This window comes from Staurois parvus, unplaced genomic scaffold (genome assembly GCF_062004578.1).
Source record: "Staurois parvus isolate SC_StPar_1 unplaced genomic scaffold, SC_StPar_1.0 ptg000243l, whole genome shotgun sequence".
In the NCBI taxonomy this organism is placed as follows: Eukaryota; Metazoa; Chordata; class Amphibia; order Anura; family Ranidae; genus Staurois; species Staurois parvus.
The window spans coordinates 1-17,965 of record NW_028318039.1 but is presented as its reverse complement, the minus strand read 5'-3'; positions in this window follow the sequence as shown (position 1 = coordinate 17,965).

Sequence of the window (17,965 nt, the reverse complement as noted above, 5' to 3'; positions counted from 1 at the left end):
CAACACCGTAGTATGAGAAACATCCCCATATCATGATGCTTGCGCAACCATGCTTCACTGTCTTCACAGTGTACTGTGGCTTGAATTCAGTGTTTGGGGGTCATCTGACAAACTGTCTCCGGCCACTAGACCCAAAAAGAACAATCTTACTTTCATCAGTCCACAAAATGTTGCGCCATTTCTCTTTAGGCCAGTCAATGTGCTCTTTGGCAAATTGTAACCTCTTCAGCACGTCTTTTTTTCAACAGTGGGACTTTGCGGGGGCTTCTTGCAGATAGCTTGGCTTCACATAGGCGTCTTCTAATTGTAACAGTACTCACAGGTAACTTTAGACCTTCTTTGATCTTCCTGGAGCTGATTGTTGGCTGAGTCCTTGCCATTTTGGCTATTCTTCTATCCATTCGAATGGTAGTTTTTCGCTTTCTTCCACGTCTTTCAGGTTTTGGTTGACATTTTAAAGCATTTGCGATCATTTTAGCTGAGCAGCCTATCATTTTCTGCACTTCTTTATATGTTTTTCCCTCTCCGATCAACTTTTTAATCAAGGTACGCTGTTCTTCTGAACAATGTCTGGAACGACCCATTTTCCTCCTCAGAATTTCAGGGAGAAATGCACTGTAACCAGCATGTACAACATTTGCTGCCTTCCTTCCTTAAATAAGGGCAATAATTGCCACCTGTTTTTCAAAGAATGAATGACCTCACTAATAGAACTCCACACTGCTATTATTTTGAACATGCCCCTTTCAATTAGTGATTCAATTACACAGAATCAGCAGCATGCATGTCATGACTGTTGGGTCTGGTGGATTTCTATTACTCTACTACACCTGCTAGTAAATTATTTGCCATGTAGAAATATCATTTCTACCAAAAACAATGATTGATCAGGTTAGTGATGTCTGACTGCTATTATTTTGAACACAACTGTATATATATATAAATACGTTTGTATGGGGGAAAGATAGAGGAGCGTAGGATGTAACAGTGCAGATGGGCACCATTTATATGCACATTCTACTGAACCAGACACAAAGAGGCTTTTTTTTAAATTCTTTATTTTAAACATTGTGCGAATAATTACAGTCCAATCATAAATTACGGTCTCCATTATAAAATCAAGCAAACATCGAATACCATTATTACAGACTATAGAACTGATAATGAGTTGACAAGTTAATGAGGTACAAATAAACAGACATTACACAAACACCACATTGGGTTCATTTTAGTGTTCAACATTTGCCAAAGTCAAGGTTTTTATCCCTGATTCAGAAGCCTGTATGAATAATTTGGGGCATAGCCATTTGCAATACACAGAACATTTTGAATGGTGGTGAAGTGTAGCACGCCTGCCTGTCATAAATCAGCAATATAATTATTTACCTTTTGTTAATATGTATAACTGACCAAATCCTTGTTGTAATATATTTCTCACTATGGCAGATTCTTTGCGATTCATTCATCTACAAGTGATTTCTTTCCTGCAGCATTAACATTTAAAAGATCCCATAACCAAAAACCTTTGTGGCTGTTGCTTGCTTGTAGCTGTCAGAAATAAAAGTAAGACTGGCCTGCCTGTGATTTCTATAAAGGTGCACTAATTATTTGTGAATCCACAGCAGTAAATGGTCATCTGTCATTTCATGTAATTATAAGTGACTGGAAGACAGGGAATCTTTCAGTCACATGATCTGTGTGATGGATACTTGGGGATAGATGCAACTGGTGCTAAAGCATTAATCAATTAGCAGAATGACAGAGGTCAGAGAAAGGGGAATACTAAGTACTTGAAGGGATTTTGCACTTCAGTGGAAAATTCTACAATAGCTGGTTATGACAGTAGTAAAGTTCCCACTGAACAGTGTAATAACAGGGTCTATTATGATTGTTTTTCTTTTTCGCAGGGGAAAAATCATCTACTACTCACTTTTAGTGACGGGTGAATTTCATTGGGTTCAATTCTCAGGCATGTTCAGCAAATATCTTCAAAAAGTAGAAAATTGAAAGCTTTATTATGAACCCCGTTGAAGTCAAGGGGAGACAAATCAGATCTCTCAATTTTCTTGGCTAATAGACAAGGGATTGTCAAACAAAAGACACTCAAATATAACAATGCACTATAACTGGTCTCCCATAGCTCACAGAACATGGAAATGCAATTATTTTAGTAAAAATAAACTGCTAAATACCTTTTCTCATAAACAGCCCTGTGACTTCTATCAGTGTCCAGCAGAGCACTGGTTAAAGCTTGTAGGAGGAGTTTTCATTCTCTCACTGTCCTATGAAACTGCAGGACCCCTGACCCTCTGTCTGGGCAATGCTGATTGGCCCTGTGCTGATCACATGAAATCTCCCAAGAAAAAAAACCCTCTCTAGCAACACACACCAAACTGAGCATGTGCAGAGTGTCTCCACACCATATGACTTATCAGGAGATAAGAGGGGGACACTGGAAGAAGAGGAGGATCAATGAAGTCAGGATCAAACAGCATTTTTACACAATGCAGAAGACAACTCTCTAGTAATACAAACCAAACTAAGCATGTGCAGCTTGCCCCCAAGGCTCTGTTCCATCAGGAGATGAGTCAGGGACAGTGGAAGAAGGGGCAGATCAGAGAAGACAGGATTAAACATATCTTTTACACAATGCAGAGGATTAACCCCTTAAGTTCCGCAGTGAGTATAACAAGCATGCTTTACAGCATAGACGGACTGACTTTACTGTTGTAGGTTTAGTAACATTTTAAAGTGAAAAGTTGAAAAATGCAAAATTCATTTAAAAATATTGCTTGGGGGTGCCATAAATTTGGACTTGAAGCAATGCACCTGTAGCATGTACCACAGCAAATATTTATTGTCATATAACATTTTCCTGTTGGCTTGTTTTTTTTTTCATTTTTGTTAAAAACAGCATGTCCCCCCCCCTCCCCAAACAAAAAATGCATAAAAGACCCTTATTCTTGATGAGGTTCTGGAACAGATTTTGAAAGGGAACTTCATAATAAAATCTTTTGAATCCTCAGTCCAGTGCACCTGCTGCCATTTTTTTGCACCACAGTTCCTTTGTTTTCATGCATAGGACATAAACAAGGCTGGCTCAACTATGCACAAAATCATAAGAACTGGGGTGTAGGAAAATGGCAGCAGGTGCTCTGGACTGATGAATCAAAATTTGAAATATTTTGCTGTAGCAAAAGGCAATTTGCTTTGCTGGAGAGCGGTACAATAATGTGTGTCTGCAGGCAACAGTGAAGCATGGTGCAGGTTCCTTGAAAATTTGCGGCTGTATTTCTGTAAATGAAGCTGGAGATTCGATCAGGATTAATGGTGTCCCCAATGCAGAGAAATACAGGTAGATACTTATCCATAATGCCATACCATCAGGGAGGTGTGTGATTGGCGCCAAATGTATTCTGCGACAGGACAACGACCCCAAGCATACAGCCAATGTCATTGAGAACTATTTTCAGTGTAAAGAACAAAGAGTCCTGGAAGTGATAGTCTGGCTCCCACAGAACCCTGATTTCAACATCATCCAGTCTGTCTATCTGTCCCGCCGATCACCGCCACAGATGTGAGTCGCCGGGTCACAGCCGCTCCTTAGCGGCTTTTTCCCGGCGATCGGCGGCAAACAGTGACAGACAGCACAGCTGCAGTAGCTGTGCTGTCTGTCACTTCCCTGTCAGCTCGAGGATGAGCTGATCGAGAAAGAACAGTTTCTCTTTCTCGATCAGCCTTGTCCCGCCTAGTACACATCCCCGCCCCCTAGTAAAACACTCCCCTCACTCCTATAACCCTTCCCTGCAAAATAAAGTTGACCCCTTCCTCCCCATTGCCATTAGTACAGTGTCAGTGTTTTTTTTTTTGCACTGATCACTGTATTAGTGTTTTTGGGGATGTCAGTGACCCCAAGTCAGTACCGCCCAATGTCAGAATGTCCGCCGCAGTCCCGCAGTCCCGCAGTCCCGCCATAAGTCACTGGGCGCTGCCATAAGTCCCTGATCGCCGCCATAATTCGCTGATTGCCGCCATTATTAGTATAAAAAAAACCCTAAAAATCCCAGTATCTTTCCCGCCATTTGTAAATGCTATAACTTTCACGTAAACCAATTAATTTACACGTATTGGGTTTTCATTTTATCAAAGACATGTCGCAGAATGCATTTTGGTAGAAATGTATGACTAAATTTGATTTTTGCATTTTTTTTTTACTGGACATGTTTTATAGCAAAAAGTCCAAAATATTGTTTTTTTTCCGCAAAATTGTCAGCCTTTTTTTTTATAGCACAAAAAATAAAAATCGCACAGGTGATCAAATACCACCGAAAGAAAGCTCAATTTGTGGAGGAAAAAAAGGATGTAAATTTCATTTATGTACCGTATTGCATGACCACGCAATTGTCTGTTAAACTAGCGCAGCGCTGTATAGCAGAAAAATGGTGTAAATTGCAGTATTTATATCATAGTTTGTAGACGCTATAACTTTCACACAAAGCAATCAATATACACTTATTGGGATTTTTTTTACCAAAAACATGTAGCAGAATATATTTTGGCCTAAATTTATCACCAACTTTGAGTTTACTATATATTTTTTATAGCTGAAAGTAAAAAATATTGTTTTTCTTCAAAATTTTTGACCTTTTTTTGTTTATAGCGTGAAAAATAAAAAGTGCACAGGTGATTAAATTACACTGAAAGAAAGCTTTATTTGTGTGAAAAAAAGACATAAATTTCGTTTGGGTGCAGCATTGCATGACCGCGCAATTATCAGTTGAATTAGTGCAGCGCCGAGTAGCAAAAAGAGGCCTGGTCATTAAGGGGGGTAAATCCTCTGGAGCTCAAGTGGTTAATCTCTGCTTTGAAATTTTATTATTATTTGGCAATATTACACTATTTGAGATTTCTTTCTCCATGCGAACGGTGGAGCCTATTCGGATGGTGAAGAATTCTATATAGTGGATGCTAAAGCGGGTTTAGGATCCCTTTAAAATTCCTTAAAGACTTCTTACTCACCAAGTTCTGGTGAGTGCATTTGATGTTGGTTTCTGCATGGGTGGAAGGTGGAAGTTTTTCTTTATATTTGAAGAATTTCTGGAATTTTTGATCTTTATTACACATGGACTTTTGGTGTTTTATAATAATATAATTAAGGATACTCACTATTAATTTATGCACTTTATATAATAATTTTTTATGAGTGGATTTAGAAATCTATTTTTGCGCTGTTTATTTATATTTCTTATTGTTTGTGTTTTTTCACAATTTGCACAGCAGCAGTTTAGGTTTTGTAGTTTTTGGCGCAGGAATAAGTTTTATTATTCTAAAATATAAGGCAGGCACAGTTCACATAAGGGATTTACCACAAGGTTAGGGAAGTCCATCTTCAGTTGTTTGGCAGCTTCCAGCACACAAGCAGCACTCAGACATGGGTCTTCTCTACAAACTCCTAACACTCCACCCCCAGCACTAGGAACTTCCTGGCTTATGTGCTGCTTTCTGGAGGCTGCGTAACCCTGTTGTAATTGGGGTGCAGGTTCTTCCCCACTCAAATATCACTTTGAACTACCAAAATTCTGGGTCCCAAATAAGCAATTATTAATGTAGAGAGGACTGCAAGTCAGTCCTTTCTTTATGCTTGACTGTCCCGGAATCCCTCACCCTGCACGGGTAAGACCCCTGAGTACACCAAACATTTCCCTAAAAAGGGACCACAACCCAAACGTAAGTGACATATAGAGGGGGATTTACTAAAATAAGGGAACTCATGCATGGTAGCCAATCAGCTTCTAACTACAGCTTGTTTAGTTACGCTTTGCCAATAAAACCTGGAAGCTTATTGGTTTCTATGCAGAGCTGCACCAGATTTTGCGCCATGAGGTTTTAGTAAATTACCACCACAGCATCAGTCCAGGACTCATCTTCGGTGCCTGTACAATGTGTGTGTGTGTGTGTGTATATATATATATATATATATATTTAGCAAAGATACACTTCAAAAGTAATCTAGCGCATAAATGAATTAATAGTGCCGAAAAAACCCTTATAAAATATATAAATAATATAAAAATACAAATTAATAAAAATATAATTCAAAAGAAAAGTCAAAATGAATCAGTCCACAAAGCACAAAGTGTATCTTTGCCAAATTTGTACCATATTTTAAAGTGGTAGCGTACTGTTTATACGTAGAGGTGATATAGTAGTGATAAATATCACAGATCTACACATTTAGCGCAGTTTGATGGTCATATACTCATACACTTTCACGGTTTTCACATTGTACACACACGCATATATATATATATATATATATATATATATATATATATATATATATTTTTTTTTTTTAAATAAAATATACCAGGTGGGTTATATCCCAGATTCTGGTTTTAACTTTACTATTTTTTATGCAATTAACATTTACCATTTTAGGGGAGTGCTTAACATGATTTGTTCACGGAACTGATAACACAGTAACCCACTTGGCTGCTCTGGATCCCATGGAAAAATTTCCCCACTTCCTTCCTATCCCACCACATGACTACTATTGTTTATTTTGTGGGAACATTTGTATAACAAAGCATATCTAAAACCAAAACTTATTTTTTTTCTAAAGTTTGGATAGAGTAGGAGAGAGTTAGTGTTTTTTCCATCTGCAAATGAAGATTCCCCTTCATTTCCTGTCCAGTAAACCCAACAGTCTTTCAAATGTGAGGGAAATTTCCTTTTAGACAGTTGTCAGAGAAACAAGTGTCTCCACTGAAGCATTTACCCTCTGTTCCTGTTCTGGTGGCAGCTCAAAATTTTGAATTTACCATCACTTTGGTTCTTGGTGACACTGGTGATCAGGACAATAAGAGAGAGTGAATATCCATAATAGGGACCTAGACAATTAAAATCTGACAGAGGCTCTAACTCCTTACCACTCTATTAAAAATATAAAGGTTTTGCTTTTAGTTATACTTAAAGTGTTCCTAAACCCACAACAGTAAAATCAGTCTGTATATGCAGTAATTCATACTTGATATACTCACTGTGGAACCTAAGGGGTTAATCCTCTGCATTGTGTAAAAATGCTGTTTGATCCTGACTTCATTGATCCTCCCATTCTTCCAGTTCCCCACTCTTATCTCCTGATAAGACATATGGTCAGGGGTTCTGCATCCTCCTAGAGCAGAAAGGAAACCCCTTCTACAAGCTTTAACAAGTGCTCTGCCGAACACTGATAGAAGTCACAAGACTGCTCTAATTGCTGATGAGAAAAGGTATTTAGCAGTTTATATTTACTAAAATAATTGCACTTCCATGTTCTGTGTACTGTGGGAGACCAGATATAGTGAATGCAGGGTCCAGGGTTTAGTAACACTTTAAAGTGTAGGATTGGAAGCTATTGCTATCAGTATTTATACAAAACAAGCACAAGCTCTGTACTAATTCAGAGGTACATGGTCGAACAGCGGAAAGCTATGTCAATACATTCAGTGCTACAGATACCGCCTGTACATGGTCACAGAGGTTCACATTATGCTTCCCCTCCCCTCCAACCATTTTGTGGCTCCCTATTGAGCTTCAATTATCTAGTTTAACATATGCATTTGCACATAGTTGAATGTAAGAGATCCTACAGGACACTTGAGTATGCACAGTTGTGCTTGTAGTGTATGCCTGGGATCACCTTTTGAAAAAAAGAAGTTTATGGCATTTATCAAAGCTTTTTGACATTCAAAAGTTTGCTTTCATATTTATTATTCCTTTGACACAAGTTTGAGAGCAGGAATCTAATTAGCAAGACGTTTGCACTTTATAGATCATTAATTCATTAATTAATATTTCATTGTACAATGTATTTCATTCTTAGAAGATTGATTAACAAAAAGGGACATCTTGCTCTTATTTTGCAACTTGGAAACATTTTTATTGGCATGTATGTCAGATTGTAAATACATGCCGTGAATGTTTAGATGATGTTTTATTATATGGTCCTGGGTGACATTGCTGCTGAGCCTCAAATTATTATTAACTAAAACTTAGAAAAGAATAGTTTATTACACACAAGTATCCATACATTTATATGCCATTCAGAAATGTGGATAACAGTTTAAAGAAAATATCATTTTTATGTATGGTACAATATTTTTCTTATTTGTTCTGAAAACTGGCAATAGTGACAAAATGTGCTGATTATTCCACATAGTGACATGCTGTAGTCACTTTAAAGTTCTTCACAAGACACAAATGATCCTATTTATTAGAGAGGTTTTCTACTTTCCCTTGAGATATATCCAGTCTCCCTTTCAACTTCTTGTTAGTTGGAAGATAAGAGAAATCGTTCAAACAGAATTCAGGTTTTCATGTAATACTGTATATTAAATACAAATACAAGAAACCTAATTAAATCCTGCTTTTAAAATTGTATCCAGAATGTCAGCTGATAAAAGAATATGGCCAAAGCTCTTTCTCCTGTGGGTCACAGGAGTGCATTTCGTTCTGCACTCCTGTGACCCAGAATCGAAAGACAGCGGGCTAAGGTCCACTGTTGGCTGATGTCACAGAACTGAGATCTGCCCAGGTGCCTGAATGACAGCTGCCTCAGCCTCTCAATGCATTGCTGAGCCAGCTGCCCACAGCTACTCCACAGCCCAGCACTCCAGTGAGCACTAGAGGAACAGAGCACAGAATGGTGACTGACAGTCACAGCTCTGTGCTCAGAGAACACCCAAGTTTGAGCATCAGTGGTCCTTGATCAGTCAGTTCTCAGTGTAGAGCTGGCAGGGGACAGCTGCAGCTTGGATCGGTGAGTATGTATGTTTATTTTCTTAGGATCCTGCACGTCTGTTTTAAGTGAGGCACAGGGGATGACCAGCATACTGTGGGATCCAATCCTTCTTCCTCGTCTCTGCTGCTGTGGGATCGGGAGCTCCTACGGGGGCTCAGAAATAACTGAGGCTGTGGATGCAGACCTCAACAGGAATTGCTCCATTGCGGAAGGCTGTTGGTCTGGAACAGGCAAGGCGGAGTGTTTTTTCCAGTCAATTTTACCCATGGGGGAGCTCAAGGTAATGCTAAAACGGGTGTTCCCAGGCAAATATTCACTAAAGTTATTTAATCTCCAAACACGGAAAGGTTTCTTCACAGTGAGAGCTGTGAAAATGTGGAATAGACTCCCTCAAGAGTTGGTTCTGGCCAGCTCAGTGGTTGGTTCTGGCCAGCGTTAAAAAAGGCCTGGATTCTTTCTTGGATATACAGAATATAACTGGATACTATTTATAGGTAAAGTTGCTTCAGGGAATATCTGATTGCCTCTCGGGGGATCAGGAAGGATTTTTTTCCCCTGCAGGAGCAAATCAGATCATGCTTTGCTGGGTTTTTTTACTTCCTCTTGATCAACTGTGGGTATAGGATTATAACTTTTTTTTTTTTTTTTAATGGTTGAATTGGATGGACTTTTGTCTTTTTTCAGCCAGACTAACTATGTAACTATGTAACTTGAGCACAAGCTGAGGAAAGCAGGGAGGCAGCAGAGCACTGATGGTAAGTGTCTGCTATCCTCTGTTGCTCCACATGCATCCTGCTTCTAAAATTTTAGTCAAAATAGGTGTCTCGGTTTACATAAATTTGCAAATATAGGAGAAAGACACACACCAGCATCAAAGTGCTGCCATCTAATGTGCTTTGTCCTCTAAAAGAACACTTACATTGAGATTTACAGGGGGTAGACAAAAAAATGGAAACACTACATGATTTGCAAGTGTGAAAGTGATGATGTAACGGAACCGACCCAGACTGTGCTTTAGTACTTCCATTAGAATACCGCTTCCCTGTCCAAACACCGACAACAGACACCACAGCCGACCATACAAGACTAGATGACACCAGTCTTGAAGTAAACCAGGAGGTAGACTAGTTTATTTGAACACAGATACAAGATATATATACTCAGGGGACAATTCCCCCTCCCTGCATAATGACACAGGGCAGGGCAATCTACATTTAGTAACAAGAGACACACAGGTATTCTAACTTCACACTAGCAGACAGTCCCATCAGGAAGGAGGGCTGCTGGAGACACCCCCCCCCCACTAAGCTAATACACATAAACACATACATCCCATAATAGTATGCTCTCAAGCAAGACACATAATAGAACAATGGGATGCAACCACATGGCATTAAACAATCAACAACCCCCACACAATATTATGACAGATCATCCTGTACCCCTATCAGGCGCAGGGTGATTTACACATAATAGGGATATGGGGAGCTGAGACAGGGGTCTCCCCACCTCTCCAAAGTGAGCTGGGTTCCATAGGCCCACCACCCAAAGTGACTCCCGTCACAGACGACATGTTTCACATTGAAAGCGGAAGTGCTGTAACATTCTTTTGTTTCTACTGTGTGATGACAGGTGGGAAGCATCACTTTCGCTATTATAGCTAGTAATGCAGAGTTATATCAGAGCTTACTGAGCTTCTGGGAAGACTGAGATTGAGCTCTGCAGTCACTTTTGCAGCAGTTGTTTTCTTGTTCCGGGTCACAATCCTGTACTTTTGTCTCTTTCAGTCAGTTGACCATGTCAACCACACTTATGCTTTTCAAACAGCTTATATGCCATCATAACCTTTGAAACTGTACCTCATGATACGACAAATAAATTGGCAACTTCAATCACAGAGGCACCAGCTAAGTGGGCACCAGCAATTTGCCCTCTTTGAAGCTCAGGAAGCTTTGACATGACCAGGGGCGGACTGACAACTCATGGGGCCCCCGGGCAATAGGAAATCATGGGGCCCCCTGTGTCCTCACCCACACTCAAACCACACCCAAAAAAGCATATGAATGGTACCGGGGCATCTCATGGGGCCCCCGACTGACCCCGGGAACATTTTTAAGAATAATTATAGTTAGGGTTTTCTTCTACATTAAAAGGGCCACCCAAACCTTCCTGTCGTATGCAAATGTGGGGTCATTCTGACAGGCCAAGCTCTGACTGTTTTTGAGCTTTCAGCTAGTATGACCAACATACATTTCTATGGCTTTTTATTTTTCTGTGCAGCCACACCAACCTATAGTAATATGCTTATAGCAATGGATGGGATAGCTTTAGCACAATTGGGATATGCTAAAGCTTTACCCATCAGAGCAAAATTATTCAGCCATGACAGGAAGTTTGGAAGGTTAGTAGGTAGAAAAATGTGAATAATTAATCCACAGAAAATCTTACTTTAGTGAATTTATTTCAGTTATTTGGAACTAATATGCTGTTATAGGAGATGGCTCACTAAAAAAATCTCAATGCTCAGCAATTTGTACCATAGAATCCAAACTGCTACAGGCTATCTTGGAAACCTGTGACCCTGTCTAAGTTGAAGTTATTTTTGAACTTCACTTTCAATATGGGCCTCACTAAAAATCTTAAAATTAGATTATGCTGGTTTAATAAGGCTGTTTATTAATTATTGTTTATTGTGCACCTGTTCTGAAAGCAGAACGCTACCACAGTATCAAGATCTATACTTCCACTCTTTAAATTTCACCAACTAATTTCAGTCTTTATAAGTTGAAAACCTATTCATAATGGAAGTTTCCTATTTTATTCTAGTCTTTGTTTATATCTCCTTGATCCTATATTGGTGAGATTTTACAATATTTGGCTGAGCACATAACCAGCATGGAATTGACTTTATAATGTTCCCTATTTATCATTCACAGTGATAAGCAAGTCTTAGTTATGAACTGCTAAAATATATACAACATGTCACGTGCCTCACTAGGGAAAAAAATATATTGGATCAATGCTATACTATAATAAAGGACACTTACTGTTTTGTTTCCTAAGTGCTCCGGGTCTCACTGACCATTGTATAGTTCATTTTCTTCCAACTTAGAGGCAATAATTAAAATCTTTAAAAGCCTGTATGTAAGACTGTGAAGAGATGGGCCAAAGTTGAAGTTACAGGCCTGTTTTGATTGTACAAATTGGAGTACAGACTTGTGAAAACGTCCTGACATTGTGATGTCATACATTAGCTTTTGAGAAATTGTATGTGCTGAAAAAGTGTTTTTGATCATTTAATAATAATAAGTCCTGGTTCACAGCTAAATTAAAATGCCTTAAGAGGGTTAAAAGGAAAGTCTATAAAGTGGGGATAGAATCCTGAATATCGGGACCAGAAACATGATGACTAAGAAGATCATAGCAGCAAACATAAGTTACACTGAAAAATGGAAGTTTATGTTTACTGTTAATGGTCCAGCAGCATTGTGGAGAAATCTGAAGGACATTACCAGTTATAAGAAATGATGTCCCCATATTGTCAACCAGCAAATGAATTGAATATATTTTATTCCAGACTTGACAACTCTACAACTCTATACACCTCCCACTAACTGAAGGGTAGACATTAGTCCTTTGTCTAGGTCTCATATTGTTTCCCATTCAATGAGAATTTGTGAAGAGGATGTGTATTGGATTTTTTAGGGACAGAAGATAAGGAAGGCATCTTCCTGTTTGAGGGTTTGTGCTGATCAGCTAGCAACCATTTCTTCCTGTTTCTAAGAAATCCACAATTACTGGACAATATGACTACAGGTCCGTTGCTCTGATCTCTGTGGTCATGAATTCCTTTGAGATATTAGTGTTGACCCAACTGATGGTCAGAATTGCAGTAGAAGTAGAAGATCTGCCTTCCCTCTCTGACAATCTCTCCACTGGCTTCACATTGCCCAACGAATAAAATTTAAAACATTAACAATAATATATAAAGCCATTTGCAACTCTGCCCCAAATTACATCACCAATCTGGTCTTAAATATCACCCAAACCGTCCTCTCCGCTCCTTACACGACCTTCTGATCTCTAGCTCCCTTGTCTCCTCTTCCCATGCTCATCGAAAGAACTTCTTCAGAGCCTCCCCCATCCTCTGGAACTCTCTACCCTAATCTATCCGACTATCGCCTACTCTGCACACTTTTAGGCGGTCTCTGAAAACCTATCTCTTCAGGGAAGCCTATCCTGCCTCCAACTAATAACGGAATCTTCTATTCCTCCTATCAGTCCATCCCCCGTAGTTATTACCTTTTGTACCACCAGCCCCTCCCTCTTAGATTGTAAACTCCAAGGAGCAGGACCCTCCTAGCCCTCTTGTACTGCACTGTATCTTTGCTGTATTGTCTCCCGTTATATTGTAAAGCGCTGAGGAAACTGTTGGCACTATATAAATCCTGTATAATAATAATAATACATTTTTTGGCCAGGTGGTGCAGCTGTAACAATTTTAAGCTAAATATGCTCAAAACCCTGGAGATGATAGTGAATTTTAGAAAGAACTCCCTTGCATGCTCCCACACACTACAGTATATTTAAAAGTACTGTGTTAATTGTGGAGTCCTTCAGATTCCTGGGATCCACAGTTCTCGCGAAATCTAAGGTGGACATCCGACATCAACACAATTCTCAAAAGCCTTAGCAGAGGATAAATTTACTGCATCTGCGTAAGAGGTTTATTCTGCCCCAGGAGTTATTGATACAGGTTTGTGCCACAGTAATTGAGTCTGTTCTTTGTACATCCAGCATTTTTTAGTTTGGTTTTGATGCCACACAGGATTGCAACAAACTGCAACTATAGAAGTGTTAATCATGTAGCTTTCTATAGCTTCTTATGGTGGCACACACAGAAGAGCCTAGAGCACCAGTGGGGGACCCCAGAAGAGGAGGTTCGGGGCTGCTCTGTGCAATACTATTGCAGTAAGTAAAACATGTTTTTTTATTTTAGAGCAAAAAAATTAACTTTACAAGCGATTTAAAAGTCACAGAGGACAGACATATAAGTACAAAGGGCCCTATGTTTATACAGAATGGAAGAATGGAAAAAAAGACAGTATGGTAAATTCTCAGTCAGTAGTCAACTCAGGAACTACAATGGAAACCGTAGTTAATAAATGCAAATAAATAAAATCTCTCGAGCTTAACACTATTACATATCATCATCGTGGTGCTTTATCATGTGCTCCCTACTTATATCTATAAGAAAACCCACATTAGGACATAAAAAGCAGGTCATAAATACACATATAAAGTCTGCACCGAGGTTCTTTTACATTGGGGTACCTTAATAGGGGGCAGGGGCGGACTGACAACTCATGGGGCCACCGGGCAATAGGGGATCATGCGGCCCCTGTGTCCTTACCCAAACTCAAAAAAGCCTATGAAAAAGGTACCAGGGGCATCTCATGGGGCCCCCTACTGACCCCAGGCCCTCGAGCAGTGCTCGAGTTTCCAAATGGTCAGTCCGCCCCTGATAGGGGGGTTTTCTCTGGCCATAAACACTCAAACTTTCCCCGGTAAAACAACTAAAGAAAACACAATGGGCTTTGCAGGCAGTGAGGTCGCATTTTGTAACGACCTCCCAAATGTTGTAACCTCTAAAAGCCCACAGCTCTAAATCACAACAGTGTGCATTGCATGTGGTTTGCGGTGTGGCCCCATTCACTTGAATGAGTTGTGTTCGGCAGGCAGTGCAGCAAAGCATCTCAACCACAGCATGTGTATTCCCATTGCACAGTTCTTTTTACATCTTAGGGTAAATAGCTGGGGGGAAGTAAAAACAAGGTTCACCCCCCCCCCCCTTTCCCTAACCTCAAGTAGGTTTAACTCAATGGCAAGATTCATTTCACTATCATACTTCATCAACTTTGTTATCCTGGCATTACAGTATCACTTTGCTGTGGAAGAACAAAGTCTCCCTCAACTTGGCTACATTCTATATTCTGGAAAACAAATTAAAAAAATAAAACAGGAGTAGCAAAACCATTGGAGTGTCTTACTTATTTTGTTATATTTGCATATAAAATTGATTGGGTAATAAGGAACAGTCAGTAGGGAGGTTACTGGATAATCCATCAAGTAACAGTGATATGTGCAAACCCAAGCAGACTAGCACTTGGAATGGATGGAAAAAACAATGGGGAAACCAAGTTCTTTACAGTAGGCATCCAAAGCAATATGCCAATACTGAATTTTACTGCAACTTGGCCCCACCACTCCCACCACCAGGGCAACCCATCATATGAAAAGAGGTAGGAGCAATACTAAGTCTTTAAAGATGGGAAGGAATAAGGCTGAGCTCAGCTTTTACCATAAAAGTCAATATTTTCACATAATCTCAACTGTATGCAGCCTGAATGTAGCCTTCACCTAAAACATTGTTTATCTTCTGTTCAATCCTAATTGCCCATGCTTGTATAAGTATATTTTATGCAAGGCAGTCTACAGATTAGACACACTGAGGTGATCATTATTTACGCATTATGCTCAGTTCCCCAACTTCCCCAGTCACTTCTGACTGCAGTTGCCCTTTTAGCTCCAACTATTTGAAAGGCATTGAACAGCAATGAATGGCACCATTTCTTATCAGAATACAGCCTGACATCTTGACATATCTGCACTTTCTGCTGCCTACTTCCTACTTTGGAAGCTGCTTGATAAACTAATTCCACTTACTGAACCGCTGCTGAATGATCCACTACAGCCTGGCAGATTTTTGATATAAAGATTACTGCTAATGTTACCCTGTCATCATTTTGCTTTTTTACATGTGTCTATTAATAATATGAGCTCATGTTTGTTTATGCATCAGTCTTTTTTGAAACGATTATATTGTTCGTGAAATGATTTTAGAGGAATGTTAAATTGCTTCTACATGAAAAAGTCAACATTACAGGAAATGATTGGAAATGTACAACAATATACTGTATCTATAACATGTATGTTGTAATACCATTTATATAAAATCTTCAAAACTTGCCTAAAAATAATAAAAAGGATGAGTGCTAAAATGTATACAAAAAGGCTATAGATATAACATAAATCAGCTTCAGGCCTTGATTAACAGTAAATGTCAGTGTAGCTAATTCTTAAATAGAATTTATAGTCTTTCTAATGATTTACCAAAAATAGCCAAGCTTGATGTAAATGACCTTGTCAAGTGGTGTTCATTTTTTGGTTCTATGTTTGGTTTGTAAATGCTCATGATCATTTACCAGTCATATTTTCTATTTGCATACTTAGTCTGTAAGTCAGCTGACTCATTATAAACAATGCACTTTTTGTGTGAGTATATTGTTTCAGCAGCTGTTAAAGCGGAGCTCCATCCAAAAGAGGAAGTTCCATTTTTAAGACTGGTCCTCTGCTCTCTGTTAAGGATTGGCTCCTTTGGGGAGAGTGGGGAGTGGGTACCCAAAATTGACAGGTACTTGCTTCCACTTCCACTGCGATTGCCTAGGTGATCGGAAACAAAAGTTGTCCTTTCCCCCTCCCTCCCCGTAGCCTTCTGGGACATGTGACATGTCCCAGAAGAGTATGGGACCATTCAGAAAGTGCAGAACTACTCACGAATGCGCATTGGGCACCTGGCTGTGAAGCTGCAAGCTGTTACAGCTGAGTGCCCACACTGATGATGTCGGCGCTGGGAACACCAGACAGCCGGTAAAACAGGCTGCAGGGAGGACACCATGGGATCAAGGGACAGGTGAGTAGCTGTTTTTTAAAAGTCAGCAGCTACAGTTTTTGTAGCTGCTGACTTTTATTTTTTTTACAGTGTAACTGGAAGCCCGCTTTAAGCAGCAGACCAGAGTCATTGTAGCAGTTGATCTATCTTTTCTTATGTGGCTACTCTACATGCAAAATATTTATTACAATAATAACACAATGGCAGAGCAAACATATGAAAAAGTAAAAGGCACATCCAATATTGATTTAGGATAAACAATGCAAACATAACTCAACATATGGAAGGACTGGAGAGGTGGGTAGAAGGGAGGGAGGGGTGGAAGAAAGGGAGGGAAAGCGGAAGGAAGGGGGGGAGGGGTGGAAGGAAGGAAGGAAGGAAGGAAGGAAAGAAGGGAGTAAGAAAAGAAGGGAGGAAGGAAGGAAGGGATTGAGGAATGGAAGGAACAGAGGAAGGAAGGGATGGGTGGAAGGAAGTGAGGAAGGGAAGGGTGGAAGGGAGGGAGGGGTGGGTGGAAGGAAGTGAGGAAGGGAAGGGTGGAAGGGAGGGAGGGGTGGGTGGGTGGAAGGAAGGACAGAAGGGTGGGGTGGGTGGAAGGAAGGAACGGAGAAAAAGGTGGGAGAAAGGGAGAGTGGAAGGAAGGGAGTGAGGGGTGGAAGGAAGAAAGGAAGGAAGGAAGGGGTGGGTGGAAGGAAGGAAGGAAGTGAGGAAGGGAGGGGTGGATGGAAGGGAGGGAGGGGTGGAAGGAAGGGATGGAGGGGTGGAAGGAAGGAAGGAAGGAAGAAAGGGGTGGGTGGAAGGAAGGAAGAAAAAGGTGGAAGGAAGGAAGGAAGGAAGGAATGGAAGGGAGGGAGGATTGGAAGGAAGGAAGGCAGGGAGGGAGGGGTGGAAGAGAGGGGTGGAAGTAAGGATGAGAAGGAAGGGTGGGAGGGAAGGAGGGGTGGAGGAAGGGAGGGAGGGGTGGAAGGAAGGTGGAAGAAAGGGGAGGAAGGAAGGATGAGAAGGAAGGTGGGAGGGAAGGAGGGGTGGAGGAAGGGAGGGAGGGGTGGAAGGAAAGGTGGAAGGAAGTGAGGGAGGGAAGGAAGGATGACAGGGAGGGTGGAAGGAAGGGTGGGATGGGGTGAAAGGGATGGGTGGAAGGAAGGAAGGAAGGAAGGAAGGAAGGAAGGAAGGGAGGGTGGAAGGAAGGAAGGAAGGAAGGAAGGAAGGGAGGGAGGGAAGGAAGGAAGGCATGGCTGGGTGGAAGGAAGGAAGGGAAGGGGTGGAAGGCAGGGAGGGGTAGGTGGAAGAAAGGAAGGGGGGTGGGTGGAAGGAAGGAAGGAAGGAAGGAGGGGTGGAAGGAAGAGGTGGAAGGACGGGAGGGGTGGGTGGAATAAGGGAGGGAGGGGTGGGTATAAGGAAGGGAGGGAGGGAGTGGTGGTGGAAGGGAGGGAGAGAGGAAGGAAGGAAGG